The sequence below is a fragment of the Myotis daubentonii genome, chromosome 4 (assembly GCF_963259705.1).
Source record: "Myotis daubentonii chromosome 4, mMyoDau2.1, whole genome shotgun sequence".
Taxonomy (NCBI): Eukaryota; Metazoa; Chordata; class Mammalia; order Chiroptera; family Vespertilionidae; genus Myotis; species Myotis daubentonii.
In genome coordinates this window covers 39,087,238-39,101,746 of record NC_081843.1, presented here as the reverse complement: position 1 = coordinate 39,101,746, position 14,509 = coordinate 39,087,238, and the positions used below count along the sequence as shown (strand labels likewise).

The window sequence follows — 14,509 nt, the reverse complement described above, 5'->3', positions numbered from 1 at the left end:
GGATGAATTCCTATATAACCTGGGCATGAGGAAAACTTTCTGAACCATGGCTTAAATCCAGAAACATGAAGGAAAATGAGATTGTATTAATTTCATAAAACAAACTGAGAATTATTGTTTCTTTTTTGCGTTTTCTGGAACAACATATATAACATTGGAATTGTGTACTTGAAAATTAGATAGAGTACATTTTATTTAATTAATTAATTAATTTAAACATTTATTGTTGAAAGTATTATATATGTCCCCTTTTTCCTCCCATTGACCCCTCCAGTCCACCCCCATCCCCCCCTCCCACCCCCACCCCAGGCTCTTACCACCCCACTATCTTCGCCCATGCGTTATGCATACTAGTATATGCATACAAGATCTTTGGTTGATGACCTCCCACCCCCCACCCTCTCCCACCTTCCTTCCGAGATTCCAAACGATAGAGTCCTTTTAAAAGCATCCAGGTCTAGAGATCTTTGGGATGGAGTTTTGTTTGCTGTTCTTTTGTTTGTTTGTCTTTAATAAGAAGGCCAACAGCCTTCTTTCCTTTCTTCCCTACCACAGGCTTCTTGCCTGGAAGCCCCTTCTTATCTGATCTGGCTTTCAGCACTGCTGCTGCTTTATCCACCTGGAACTTACAGTTCTTGGCCTGGCAAAGAATGGTGTTCCGGTGCATGGTCTTTGCATATGGGTTTAGCTTCAATGTGATTCTCAGGTGTTTTAGTGTATTCCTCTTCAGGACTATGAGAAGAATCTTCTTGCACCGCAATGTATGGAGGACTCTGGATTCCTGGGCTTTTCAAGATTCTGCTAAGGTCTGTATTAAGCATCTTTTGCAAGGGAAGGTTGTAGTTACCCTTGAGAGAGGCAGCTTTATGCCAAGTGTCATAGGTCATCTAACTTGTGGAAAGCACTTTCAGTCCAAATGCAGACATGGCCCACATGTCCACCAGGAGCAAGTTTCAGAATGTTCAGTTGACTTACATTAAGCAGAGTAATCCCAGGGATGTTTTTGAAGGCTTTGATGGTACCATTGTCTTCATTATAGATGATGCAAGGTCCCCTGCTCTAGATATGACGACAGTTTCTCTTTTTGCCTCTGCCAGCTCTCATCCGATGAGAGGCATAGACCTTTTTTATATCATCCCAGGCCTTAAGTTTTTAAGAAGCAAAACCGCCTCCTGGTTTTCTTATAGCCTTCAACTTTATCTTCAACCACCAAAGGAAATTTAGGAACTTCCTCAATATGATGACCTTTAGACATGAGCAGTGCTGGTAAGTCCATGGCAGCCAGGACAGAAGGACAGAGTAGACAGTATATTGCTTCTGTGTTGTGTTCCCTCTGGTGCCAATGGTACCAGGTTTTGGTTGATATAAACATCTGGCCCCCATAGCATGTATTTTCTTTTTTTCTTTTTTTAAAAATATATTCTATTGATTTTTCACAGAGAGGAAGGGAGAGGGATAGAGAGCTAGAAACATTGATGAGAGAGAAACATAGATCAGCTGCCCCCTGCACACCTCCTACTGGGGATGCGCCCACAACCAAGGTACATGCCCCTGACCGGAATCGAACCTGGGACCCTTGAGTCCGCAGGCCGATGCTCCATCCACTGAGCCAAACCGGTCAGGGCCATAGCACGTATTTTCAATAGGACCCTGGCCAGAACGATGAGTTCCACCACCTCGAACTCTGGGAACTTGAGCCACAGCTCTGCCAGCACTCCAAGACTCAGCACTGATTTCCTGACCTGTCAGTTCACTGGCAGTATACAGCTGTCTATTGTTTTTTCGCAAGTTAGAGTAAACAAAATTCACAATATCTGGTCAAATGGGAGCCTGGAACACAGCAGGCAAAGTGACATTTTTGCCAGATGATCCCCCCTTTTCGGAGTACGCTGATATCAGTGGGCGAGCACATGCCCTGGTGTGGAGAGGAGAGAGCCTCGCTCCTCTCACCCCAGTGGCTCCCACAGGAAAAGACTGGAGTTGTAACTACCAATTGCATTTCTTGTGAGTCTATTTTAAATTCCCTTTTTCTTTTTTTACCAGTTTGGCATTTTATGTTTTCCAGGAATTTATCCACTTTATTTACATTTGCGTTTTAAATCTGTAATTATTCCCTTATCTTTATTTTTTTATCCCTATTTTATTTACTTTTGTTGGCTCTTTTTCTTATGAGACTTATCAGGTTTGTCTTGGTAATATTTCAGAAACAGAGCTTTTAGTCTTATTAATCTCCTTTACTAAAAAAATATTATATTGTTTCTTTTTTATTATATCATTTTTCTTCATTGGGTTTGCCTTGATGTTCTATTTTATAACTTATTCAGTTGGATGCTGAGCATATTTCTTCTTTTTTTTTTTATTGCTTAAAGTATTACAAAGGGTATTACATATGTATCCATTTTATCCCCCCGCCCTAGACAGTCCCCTAGCCTCCCCTATCACCCAGTGTCTTATGTCCATTGGTTATGCTTATATGCAGAGCATATTTCTTTTAAACTTTTATTGTTTCCTGATAAGTATATTTAAAGGTATAAATGCTTTTCTAAATACTGCTTTAGCTATGTCCCATACATTTTGTATTTTCACATTCATTTAATTCTAGATTTTTTCTTTATTTTGATTATAATTTCATTTTTAAACTATGAGTTATTTAGTAACATAGTATTTTTAAAATAAGGGACATTTAAAAATTTTCTGTTACTCATGTCTACTATTATTTTATTATGTTTGGAAGATGTAATCTACAAGATATTGTTCCTGAAAACTTTATTGAGACCTCTGTTAAGCCTAAAAATTTGCATAACTATGTACATACTCCTAAAATATGTATTTACTATTTGTTGCATGAACTTTTATAACACACATATCAAAAGATATATATTATATATAGCATGCCATTAGAACATTCCTATCTAAGATCTAAACAATATAAGTAATAGTATAAGCCTACTAATTATACATTTTAGATAGCTGGGTGTTAAAAACTGCAAATATTTCTCTCTGTATGCTGTCAGTTATTGTAACCTATTATTCACTGCATGCATATGTTGTGAAGATTATGTCTTAGCCCTTTATTGTTTTGTTTATCTTTTAGCTTAAATTCTTTTTTATCAGCTATTTTGATTGGAATTCCAGATTTCTTTCATGGGTGTTTTTTGTTTGTTTGTTTTTGTTTTTGTTTTTTGGCCTTTTACTCTTTCATTTTCAACCTTTTGAATCTTTTGGTTTTAAGGATGTTTCTCAAAAACAACATATTTTTGTATTTTATTTTTATTTCTTAATACTATCAGAGAGTATTTGTTATTTGTGAGTTAACTTCATTTGCGCTTCTTGTAATTACTATTATATTAGGAATGATTTCTCCTACCATATCTCATTTTTTAAAATATATATTTTTATTGATTTCAGAGAGGAAGGGCGAGGGAGAGAGAGAGAAACATCAATGATGAGAGGAAATAATTGATTGGCTGCCTCCTACACGCCCCACACTGGGGATCGAGCCCACAACCAGGGCATGTGACCTGGAATTGAACTGTGACCTTCTGGTTCATAGGTTACACTCAACCACTGAGCCACTTTGGCTGGGCCATGCCTCATATTTTTAATTCACTACACTTTATTTTCTGCTAGCTCAAAAATTATTCTAGTTCTATTCACATGTGGCTGCCCTTAAGATACTTACTCATGTTTACTTATTCCTAATAATTCTTAAATTTATCAATATCTGTATATTTCTCTTAACTAGACAAATAATTTAGTGAACTCATATGTATGTGTGTCTATATATATATATATATATATATATATATATATATTATTGTGTACACACACACACATACACACACACACCCTAATGGTTTTGCTTCTCTGATTGAACTCTGACTATTGTACCCAGATAGAGAAAAATAGAAACAATTAATAGGAGATAAGGAAAATTCCAAACCTAGAAACATCAGAACAAAATTAAAAAAAAAAGATATGGAAAGAATTTTAAAAATTTTCAGAGATAACCAAGAGACCATCAAATACAATAAGATCACGGGATCTGGCTTACAGCCCATCATAACTGAAAATGTACAGGAGAAGGAATTTGGAGAGCCGTAGTTCAGCCAAATTGACACCAGCACAAACTCACTGCTCACTTGCCAGCACTTTTCCTCCCAGCCTCCATAACTCCCAGCTTTCTTTTGTATTTTCTATCTTTTTACACTTTCCTGTTGACTTCCAGGAGTTTCTCATCTGATCTTCAGACTCACTGATTTATGCATCAACTTATTCATCTTGCTATATTTCTTATCTGTTGTTTTATTCATTTCAGTTATTACAAATTTCATACTTAGTACTCAAGTGGGTCCTTTTTTTCTTGTTCTTGCTTCATATTGCTGATATCAGCCCTCACTTCTTAATATATTCATCTTCATTATTTTAATTTCTTGTTCCATCTCCTTCCATAATTCTATTTAGATGGTTTACACTGTTGAATTTGTTGCTTTCTTATATAGTAGTTAAACTTACATGGATTTCTAGTTATTTTGTCCCTCAAACTCCTCTTTCCATGTGTATCAGTTACTACACATGGTTACCAGTATAGTATGTTGGAAAATGACTATAGCCCAACCTCCAGTTGACGTAGGTGAATTAAAGCCAGGAAAGAGAGCCTCAAAGGCCAAGAACTGATGGTGATTATTCCAATTGGCCAATTCCACAAATAACTTTCCTAGTGTATACAGCCAAAACAATGTTTTGATCAACGGAGAACCACGTGTACAATGGCGATCCCATTAGATAACATTGGAGCTAAAAAATTCCTATCACCTAGTGATGTCATAGCACAGCACATTACTCACATGTTCCCGGCAATCTTGGTGTAAACAAAGCTACTGCACTGCCAGTCATATAAAAGTATGGCTTATACAATTATGTACAGTACATAACACTTAACAATAAATGACTATGTTACTGGTTTATTTACTATACTTTTAATTGTTATTTTAGAGTGTAGTCTTTCTACTTATAAACAAAAGGTTCCTGTAAAACAGAATGCTGTGTTATGTTGGCAGAAGCCTCATATATCTCTTCCGCTTCTTGATTGCATCATTTTCTCTTGTGCTTCATTTAGTCTTGTGGTTTTTTTTGTACAGTAACATGCTGTACAGTTTGTCGCCTAGGAGCAATGGGCTATACCATATGGTAGGTTCTACCACCTAGGTTTGTATAAGTGCACTCAGCGAATCACCTAACAATGCATTTCTGAGAATGTATTCCCATTGTTAAGCAGGGTGTATTTACCCTATGACTGTATTTACCATTTTAAACTGTCCAGAAGAGTCTCTCCATGGATTTGTTCCCCTTACTCTGGAGGTTAGGAGTGGGTGAGTTCAGTGGTGAACATCAAAGAGTAGCTGGCTTATACACATCCACCTTTTTCATCTCTCCTTGTTGTACCCTCCTGCCCCTTGCCTGTTTCCACAGTGATTGGCAGGCTGTTGATTGTTGGGGAGCGATGAGAGCAGGACATTACATTGTTCTTTTACTTCTCTTCTCACAGTCACCTGTGGCTGCTGATCTCCCAGGCTGAAGGCTTCTCTCCTTTCCCTTCTACTCCCCACCCCTCACTCATCTCCCATATAATAATTCCTGAGTCTTCAGACTCCCCAGGGACTTCTCATAGTGTTTTATTGCATTTTATTTTTTGTTATTAATTCCTCAAATCCAAGTTTTCCTCTAGTTCTCTAGGGTTAATTTTCAGGAAGGAGCCAGTGGCCAATGTAGTTTGTCATCCTGACAGGATGAGAGAATGGTTTACGGAATGAGAAGGTGTACCATAGAAAGGGGAGAATTAGAGACAAATGTGTAAGTCTCAAGGAGAGAGACTACAAAGGATACTTTTTTCCCTCATTTATTTTTTTATTGTAATTAATGTGTGTGCATATATATATGTGTGAGGCATATAATGAAAACAGCAGTCTTCACCTCTTCCTACTCCAAAATTCTGCTCAACACAACAATTTTTGACATTAAAAACACTTTCTTCTGGTGTTTACTTCCACATTCTAATATGCTTATATTACTACTAGAGGCCTGATGCATGAAATTCATGCAAGGGGCTCAGCCCTCGCAGCCCCTTGAAGCCTCGGCCAGCCCACACAGCCCCAGCTTTATCTGGAAGGTCGTTCAGCTGTTCAGTATAATTAGCATATAGCTCTTTATTATATACCAGAGGCCTGGTGCACAAAATTTGTGCATGGGGGGTGTCCCTCAGCCCAGCCTGTACCCTCTATAATCTGGGAACCCTCAGACATCCCTCTCACAATCCAGGACTGCTGGCTCCTAACTGCTCCCCTGCCTGCCTACCTGATAGCCCCTAACCGCCTCTGCCTGCCTGCCTGATCACCCCTAAATGCCTCTGCCTGCCGGCCTGATCACTACCTAACCACTCCCCTGCCAGCCTGATCATCTCCAACTTCTCTCCCCTGCGGCCTGATCACCCCCAAACTGCTTGCTTCCCCCTGCGCCAGCCTGATGTTGCCTCTAACTGCTTGTTCCCCCACCAGCCTGATCGCCCCTAACTGCTTGCTCCCCCACTGGCCTGATCACCCCTAACTACTTGCTCTCCTGCTGGCCTGATCACCCCTAACCACCTCTGCTTCAGCCCTTGCCACCATGGCTTTGTCCGGAAGGAAGTAGGATGTCCGGTCGATCCAGTTAAATTAGAATATTACCCTTTTATTAATATAGATGGTAGGATTTCTTGATTTTTTTTTCAATGTTAGATAGTTTCTTTGGCTTCCTAAAGTGGAAGATGAGAATTTACTGCTTGTAACCGCTGTACTCTTCCTTCCAACTCCAACCTGCCAATGTAGTTACATGACCGCTTTGCTATCAATACCAAGTGTTTGCACCATCATGCCCAGGCAAATGCTATTCACACCTGAGACATGGAGCCTGCTAAGATTATATGTCCTTATTTATAATCTTTTTTTATTTTCTCAGGGCTAATACTTGCCTTTCCTCCTGCAATTGTTCACTACTCTAGGCACCTATCATAATTCTCTGGATACTTTTTTTTTCTGCAGTGCCCCCACCTTCATGGTACCTGTATCTTGAAGGACCTGCTTGGAAATTCCTGCCAGAAGGGTGTAGGGGCAGCTGCCAGTCTGCTGGGGGCTGCCTCCCCCTTTAGGGATAAACACCAGGAGCTAATGCTGGGAAAGAGGCTTTTTTTAAAGATGGGACACTTGTACTATTAGCCTCAGCCTGGTGTGGGTTCCTCAGTGTGGAGTAGAATTCCAGGGGAGGTCCCAGGGGCTGGAGGCTCCTGGGCTTATTTCAGAGGAAGGAGGGAGATGGTGGCCACCACTTTAGTTTCTTGTCCCCATCAGCCTGAGCCAGAGCTGGATCAGGGTGCCCCTTGGGCGAGCCTCTGTGTTTCCCCAGCAGACTTACACTGAAGCATGGGCTCCAGGTGGACTTAGGGAGTGTGGTGAGGCCTGGGGGCTCCTGGGAGGACTCAGAATTTTGTGACTTCTAGATTGACAGTCTGCAGATAGCCATGTTGGGGCTTCAGAGGGAGCTGCCTCTTTTACAGGTCATCATTAGGCCCTACAGCCTCACCTGGCACCACCCAGCCTTGCCACCTGTCTTGCATTCCTCCTCCCCTCCCCATCACTGTCCAGGCACATGCTGGTCCCCTTGCTTGCTCACCCTGCAAGCTACTTCTCCTTCATTCTTTGGTATAACCACTGCCTCTGCCTTCCCTCATAGGACCCCCAACACTGAGAAAGCATCTCCAGGATCTCAGTCATCTGGATACTTTCTTGTTTATTTTTAAATCTTTATTGTTTTCCCGCCATTAACCTCTTCCAGCCCACTCCCATCCTCCCCCTCCAGGCCCCTACCACCCAACTACCATGTCCATGGGTTATGCATATGTGCATACAAGTTCATTGGTTGATCTCTTCCCACCCACCCTCCCCTGCCCTCCTGCTGAGGTTCAACAGTCTGTTCATATTTCCATGGGTTGATTTTTGATCATCAGTTTACTTGGTTCATTAGATTTACATATGAGTGAGATCATGTGATACTTATCTTTCTCTGACTGGCTTATTTCACTCAGAATAATACTCTCCAGGTCCATTGGATATTTTCAATAGGGGTGAAAGCATCAGTAATGGATCTGATTCTCCCCTTCCCCCGTTCCCACCCCCTGTGCAAGCTCCATCTTCCTGCTCACACCTAGGGCTGCTTAGACCTTCCCTTCATCATCATCTTGGGAACTTCCTTTGTCTGTCTCCCTGTGTTTGATCCCCTATTATCTAATTTTGTATCTCCTTCTTTCTTGATATATTTCCTGGTTTGGCAAAGAAGCTAGTATGTTTTGGTTGTTTCCTAAGAAAGAGTCCATAAGAGGTAAAAGTTCAAATCTGCATGTAGGGGTCATTTATCATTCAGGCTGCCTCAAATTTTTAAACGTCTCCTTCCCATCATTTAAAGTTTCCCACATTATAAATTCTGCATTCTTAACAAAGAACATTTTCCAGTCATTTTTTCAGTTGCTAGATTGCAGACGTGTGATTTTTGATTCCACCAGTCAGCTGCATGTGTGCCGGTCAGACTCTGCGTGCAGAGCTGAATTCCTTGAGAAAGAGGTGGGCCTGAGGCTTCCACTTGGCAGGTGCAGATCTGGGTAAGAGAGCACAGCGGGGTGCTGGAGTCCAATGTGTGTCGGAAGCACCTGATGTAGCAATCGCCTGACGATGGCGGAGGCAGAGGCTGGAACTGGCACCTGTGACAGCAGCCTCCCGGCTTATGCCTGAGGCAGCGATTACCTTGGTGGGCAGCTCTGTGCTGTGGTGCTGGGATGCCACTCTCAGAAGCACAGTCTGTTTTCTACCTGCCAGTCTGTGAGCTCTCTACCTCCTAACTGGTCCTTTCAGCTTAAACTGGGGTCAGTCTATTTAGGCTGCTATCACAGCATATGACAGACCGGGTGGCATGAAGCCAACAGAAATTTATCTCCCACCATTCTGGAGGCTGGAAATTCAAGACTGGGGTGCCAGCATGCTGGGGTTCTGTGAGGACCCTCTTCCAGATTGCAGACTGCCACTGTGCCCTCACATGTTGGAAGGGACAGGGAGCTTTCTTTTTTCTTGTTCTTTTTAAAAATATATATATATTTATTAATTTCAGGGAGGAAGGAGAGGGAGGGAGAGATAGAAACATCAATGATGAGAGAGAATCATTGATCAGCTGCCTCCCGCACACCCTCCGCTGGGAATTGAGCCCACAACCCAGGCATGTGCCCTGACTGGGAATCAAACTGTGACCTCCTGGTCGATGCTCAACCACTGAGCCACGCCAGCTGGGCTCTTTTTTTCTTTTTTAAATACATTTTTATTAATTTCAGAGAGGAAGGGAGAGTGAGAGAGAGATAGAAACATCAATGATGACAGAGAATCATTGATCAGCTGCAACCTAGGCATGTTCCCTGACCAGGAATCAAACTGTGACATCGTGGTTCATAGTTTGACGCTCAACCACTGAGCAACACCTGTCAGGTGAAGGGAGCTTTCTTGAGTCTTCTCTTTTATAAGGGCATTAATCTCATTCATAAGGGCTCCACCCTCATGACCTAACCACCTTTCAAATCCCATACCATCACATTGGGCATTAGGATTTCAACATATGCATTTATTTTGGGGTTGAGGTGACACAAACATTCAGACCATAGCCACTGACTAGAGAAACTTCTGTATTAAACAAACCTGGCCAACATGCCTTATATGTCTAAAGGTATCTTGATTCTACTGCAAGACATAAGAGTTTGAGAATATAATTCTAATTTGGAAATCATTTTCCTCAAAAATTAGCATTTCTCTTTGTCTTTGGTGTCTGGTGTTGTTGCTGAGAAATCTGAAGCCATTCTTTTTTCTGAGTGTATATGCTGATTTACTTCTATCCAAAGCTTTTTAAAAATCACAAAATAGCATTTGTTCTTAAATTTTGTATACTTTATATTATTAAATCTACAAATGGTTATATTTTAAAGAGCCAACAGTTCTATCCATTGTCTTATGAAAAATAACTGTTTTCTGATTTTGTCCCCCTACCACCATTTTCTTATAAGAAGCAACCACGTTCACCACTAGTATATATGAAATAGATAATTAAATGTATTTTTAGTACACATGAAATGGATCCCAAGTAGTGTTTCAAAATTCTCACATTTAGCTGCTATTCATTTTTTAAAAAATATATATTATTGATTTTTTACAGAGAGGAAGGGAGAGGGATAGAGAGTTAGAAATATCAATGAGAGAGAAACATTGATCAGCTGCCTCCTGCAACCCAGGTACATGCCCTTGACCGGAATCAAACCTGGGACCCTTCAGTCCGTAGGCCGATGCTCTATCCACTGAGCCAAACCGGTTAGGGCAAGCTGCTATTCATCTTTTCAAGAAAGCATTATACATAAAGTAGAAGACTGCCTTGTACCTAAAATGTGTAGGGGTTAGAGATCCTGTAATAATAGCTGTTGATGAAATTTTCCTCCCCTTTCACTCACTTGGTGGTCAGATCTGAGCCTTGGCTAGGGTCTGAAAATAGAAGGGGGCTCTATTTCTAAGGGGTGACAAGTAAGAGGTCAGGTGGTTTGGGTTCATGACATTCCTGGTACCAGCATCCAGGATGAGGCTCCTGACATGGGGAAAAGGCCAGGGAGTGAATCGGAAGAGCTGCAGTAGGGAGCTAAGGTATTGGAACCCCTCCACAGAACTGGAAGATTCACTATGGCCTGGAGAGGGCTATACTGGCAGAGGCCAGCTCAGCTGATCACTTCAGACACTATTTAAACACCAGCAGAAACAGAAGCATCGGGCAGAGGAAGCCACTCCAGCCTGTCCAGGCTTCAGCTGCAGCTCCATCTGCCTTTGGTGTGCCCACTCATGCTAAATCAACCAGCCTCAGTAACTGCTGTTAATTTCTCCAGCTATAAGGGAGTACATTTGACTCCAAAGGAGCAAAGCAGTGAGATAGGTACAAGCAGAATTCCCTCCTGAGATTATTTTTCATCCTGGACTTTCTACATGTATGGAAGGGGCAAGGGAATCCAAGAGGTAAACTGATTTCCTGCTTATATGGACATGAGGGACCCTCATGGGGCAAAGCTGGCTTTTATTCAAGAAACAATCTGTGAAATAAGACATATCAGTAATACATATTATATTTCACTGATATCATCTCTCTACTTCTCTTGACACTAGCAAATCTGGTGACCCGTTTTTATGGACCAAATACATGTGCCCTACCCCCATATGTTGAAATCCTAACCCCCCAATGTGAAGGCATTAGGAGGTGGGGCCTTTTGGAGGTGATTAGATCAAGAGGTTAGAACTCCCATGAATGGGATTAGTGCTCTTATAAAAGGGACCTCAGAGAGCTTTTGACCCTTCCACCACGTTAGGACACGGTTAGAAGATGGCCATTTGGCCCTCACTGAGTCTGTCGGCACCTTGATCTTTGCTTTCCCAGCCTCCAGAACTGAGATATAAATGCTTGTTGTTTAAGCCTCCTAGTTTAAGATCCTTGTGCTTTAGTTTTGTTTTAGCAGTTGAGGATGAGAGGTTGGGGAGGAAGGAGGGCATACTGGGAGGGACTGGACTTAACATGACTTTCTTTATCCAAAGCTCCACCTCAAGTTGCCCCATCAAACCAAGGCAGTTCCTATAACTCACAAAGATCAAATTTTGTCCAATTTGTATATTTCTTCTGTGGAGAATTGGACTTTTTATCAAAGGTAAAAAATAAAAAGTCTAACCGCTTAGAGCAGAACATACGGAGCTCTGATCTTAGTTTCTCTGAACAATAGCCAAAAACAAAAATGCGCGCCGCGCGCGCGTGCACACACACACACACACACACACACACACACACACACACACGTCAAATCATAAAACCAAAGCCCCGAACAAAGAGAGACACTTGTTGCATATTTAGATTAGATTCATACACCAGGGTGAATAACACATTTTATTTTATTTTTTAAATCCTTACCCAATGATGTGTTTTTCATTGATTTCAGAGAAAGAGGAAGGGGTGGGGTAGGAGGGGGAAGAGAAAAACATTGATGTGAGAGAGAAACATTGATCAGGAAGCCACTCTAGCCTGTCCAGGCTTCAGCTGAAGCTTCATCTGCCTTCAGTGTGCCCACTTGTGCAATCCAACTGGGAATCAAACCTGCAACCTTTCAGTGCACAGGTGACATTCCAACCCACTGAGCCACACAGGACAGGGCTAGCACACTTTCAACAAACAATGATGAGCCTGATAGGAAACATGGAACAGTATTGGCCACTAAAGCTTTTCTGGAAATGAAAAGAGGCAAATAGCCTAAAACAGACCCTACATCTGTGACTCTACTAAATTGCCTGTTTGTTCCATCACAGCTGATTTTGAGGTCCTGGAAATCAGTTCCCTGGCTTAATCCAAGGTGAATTGGACCCACGGAATCTTTCAGTCACAGTCAATTCTGCCATGGTGATAGTTGCAGGCTTTGTGTCAGCTGCCCTGATTCCTTGGGTGATGTGGGCCTGTAGCTATGGCTGTGACTAATGAAAGACACTTGTTCTTTGTAATTAGGGAGAAAGGACACTGGGGAACAGTTATATATATTAAATGGAAGGAAATGAACAAACAGATTTCAATAAGATAAGGGAGATTATTTAATTTTGATAGCAGTGTTTATAACTGAATAAAATCAAATATGAGAGGTTCTAGTCAAGCATTTTTTTTCCAGAAAAAGTAAATCTTTAAAGTAAGCAAAAGTAATCAGAATATATCAACTCAAGAGAGAACAAGATATGGCACTTGGAAAGGAAAGGTAATAACGGCAACAATAATGCTCGGGCTCTGTTATTTTTTGAGGCTGGTTCAATAAAATATAAGGTAACATTAAGAATTTCTTGGGAAAAAACCAATCAACTGCTCTTCTCTTTTTATCTATGGCTCTCTGTTCCACATGAATTATTCGCGGCTGTGGTTAGTCCCTTGTAGTCAGTGCAGCCCCGAAGAACCTGGGGATGCTAAAAGTACAATTTGTAATGTTTTATTTAAGCACAAATGTTAATTAAAGCTTTATTTATAAACAGTCATATTCTTTTTTAATCTAAATACTTCCTCAATTTCAGCTATTGATTCTACTCCATTCAAATCTAGGATTCTTACTACATATTTTGTAGTCTGGTTCATTATGCCATCTTTTTTCAATTCAAAATACCCTATTCACAGAGTGATTTGTTTCACATTGCTTGCTAACCTGTTATCTTTCAATCCTCGGAGGGATGGCTGTGTGACGTGTTACACTGAGAGCAAAATCAAGCTTCAGGCAGTGCTTTCTAGGTGTTTCTCTTTACTCAAGCTGGGTATCAGAACCCTAACGTAATGTTCAGCTTGGGTCTATTTGGTCCCAGATATCTGTATGATATAATTTTAACGGAGGGCTTTATAAATATAATATAATATAACTAGGGGCCCGGTGCACGAAATTCGTGCACTGGGTGTGTGTGTGTGTCGGGGGGGGGGGGGGAGGAGTGTCCCTCAGCCCAGCCTGCCCCCTCTCACATACTGGGAGCCCTCAGGCATTGACCCCCATCACCCTCCAATCGCAGGATCGGCCCCTTGCCCAGGCCTGACGCCTCCGCCAGAGGTGTCAGGCTTGGACAGGGGACCCCCATCTCCCTCTGATCGCTTGCTCCACCCCCCGCCCAAGCCTGACGCCTCTGACCCAGGCTTCAGGCCTGGGCAAGGGGACCATCATATCCCCCCAATCCCCGGCTCCGCCCCCCACCCAGGCCTGATGCCTCGGCCAGAGGAGTTGACCCTCATCACCCTCCGATCACCAATCACCGGATCGGCCCCTTGACCAGGCCTGAGGCCGCTGGCAGAGGTGTCAGGCCTGGGCAGGGGACCCCCAGCTCCCCGCGGTTGCAGGCTCCGCCCCTGCCCAGGCCTAACGCCTCTGGCCTAGGTGTCCGGCCCGGGCAGCGGGGACCCGCAGCTGCAGCGGCCCCGCGATCGTGGGCTCCGTTTTAGGCCCAGGCAAGGGACCCCTAGCTCCCGGGACTGCCAGCTTCGACCGTGCCCAGCTCCCATCGCTGGCTCCACCCCTACTTCCTGCTATCACTGGCCAGGGCGGAAAAGGCACCTGATTCTCCGATCATGGCTGGGGGGCAGGGCAAAGGCGGCCCCAGGGCCGCCTTTGCCCTGCCCCCCAGCTCTTAGCTCCCCCCTGGGTTTCCGATCACTGTCAGTAGCAGGGGGCTTCTTCTTTCCCTTTCGCCTCCCTGCATTGTGCCTACATATGCAAATTAACCACCATCTTGTTGGCAGTTAACTGCCAATCTTAGTTGGCAGTTAACTGCCAATCATAGTTGGCAGTTAATTTGCATATAGCCCTGATTAGCCAATGAAAAGGGTATCGTCGTACGCCAATTACCATTTTTCTCTTTTATTA

General features: G+C 42.6%; 1 pseudogene; it reads right to left on the bottom strand.

Annotated features, from left to right (window-relative positions):
- Positions 1–457: 457 nt before the first annotated feature.
- The window catches only part of LOC132232605 (large ribosomal subunit protein uL4-like), a 96,809-nt pseudogene continuing 82,757 nt past the window's right edge, over positions 458–14,509 (bottom strand).